This window comes from Perkinsus marinus, assembly GCF_000006405.1.
Source record: "Perkinsus marinus ATCC 50983 genomic scaffold scf_1104296950308, whole genome shotgun sequence".
Classification (NCBI taxonomy): domain Eukaryota; phylum Perkinsozoa; order Perkinsida; family Perkinsidae; genus Perkinsus; species Perkinsus marinus.
The window spans coordinates 1-1098 of record NW_003209660.1 but is presented as its reverse complement, the minus strand read 5'-3'; the positions used below and the strand labels follow the sequence as shown (position 1 = coordinate 1098).

Genomic DNA, 1098 nt, shown 5'->3' with positions numbered 1-1098 from the left:
CAATCGGATAGAGCGTTGGACTTCTAATCCAAAGGTTGCGGGTTCAAGTCCCGCCCAGAGTATATAACTCTGGTTAACTTTTCCCTATACGAGGTAAAACTATGTGAACGGAAGGCAGTGTTCACATGAACAGGAGGTCAACAAGCCTTTCTCAGCTCTGGTGGCTCAATCGGATAGAGCGTTGGACTTCTAATCCAAAGGTTGCGGGTTCAAGTCCCGTCCAGAGTATATAATCTGGTTAACTTTTCCCTATACGAGATAAAACTATGTGAACGGAAGGCAGTGTTCACATGAACAGGAGGTCAACAAGCCTTTCTCAGTTCTGGTGGCTCAATCGGATAGAGCGTTGGACTTCTAATCCAAAGGTTGCGGGTTCAAGTCCCGTCCAGAGTATATAATCTGGTTAACTTTTCCCTATACGAGGTAAAACTATGTGAACGGAAGGCAGTGTTCACATGAACAGGAGGTCAACAAGCCTTTCTCAGCTCTGGTGGCTCAATCGGATAGACCGTTGGACTTCTAATCCAAAGGTTGCGGGTTCAAGTCCCGCCCAGAGTATATAACTCTGGTTAACTTTTCCCTATACGAGGTAAAACTATGTGAACGGAAGGCAGTGTTAACATGAACAGGAGGTCAACAAGCCTTTCTCAGCTCTGGTGGCTCAATCGGATAGAGCTTTGGACTTCTAATCCAAAGGTTGCGGGTTCAAGTCCCGTCCAGAGTATATAACTCTGGTTAACTTTTCCCTATACGAGGTAAAACTATGTGAACGGAAGGCAGTGTTCACATGAACAGGAGGTCAACAAGCCTTTCTCAGCTCTGGTGGCTCAATCGAATAGAGCGTTGGACTTCTAATCCAAAGGTTGCGGGTTCAAGTCCCGCCCAGAGTATATAACTCTGGTTAACTTTTCCCCATCCAAGGTAAAACTATGTGAGCGGAAGGCAGTGTTCACATGAACAGGAGGTCAACAAGTCTTTCTCAGCTCTGGTGGCTCAATCGGATAGAGCGTTGGACTTCTAATCCAAAGGTTGCGGGTTCAAGTCCCGCCCAGAGTATATAACTCTGGTTAACTTTTCCCTATACGAGGTAAAACTATG

At 46.0% G+C, this 1098-nt stretch overlaps 6 non-coding genes across 6 annotated transcripts; all 6 read left to right on the top strand.

Moving 5' to 3' along the window:
* The first annotated feature begins 154 nt into the window (after positions 1 to 154).
* Positions 155 to 228, top strand: Pmar_PMAR023910. The gene has a single exon. It is a non-coding gene; the product is annotated as a tRNA-Arg (tRNA).
* A 91-nt stretch (positions 229 to 319) lies between these two features.
* Pmar_PMAR023909 lies at positions 320 to 393 on the top strand. The gene has a single exon. It is a non-coding gene; the product is annotated as a tRNA-Arg (tRNA).
* A 91-nt stretch (positions 394 to 484) lies between these two features.
* Positions 485 to 558, top strand: Pmar_PMAR023908. Its single transcript has one exon. It is a non-coding gene; the product is annotated as a tRNA-Arg (tRNA).
* Positions 559 to 650: 92 nt separating this feature from the next.
* Pmar_PMAR023907 lies at positions 651 to 724 on the top strand. Its single transcript has one exon. It is a non-coding gene; the product is annotated as a tRNA-Arg (tRNA).
* Positions 725 to 816: 92 nt separating this feature from the next.
* Positions 817 to 890, top strand: Pmar_PMAR023906. Its single transcript has one exon. It is a non-coding gene; the product is annotated as a tRNA-Arg (tRNA).
* Positions 891 to 982: 92 nt separating this feature from the next.
* Pmar_PMAR023905 lies at positions 983 to 1056 on the top strand. The gene has a single exon. It is a non-coding gene; the product is annotated as a tRNA-Arg (tRNA).
* The last annotated feature ends 42 nt before the right edge of the window (positions 1057 to 1098 follow it).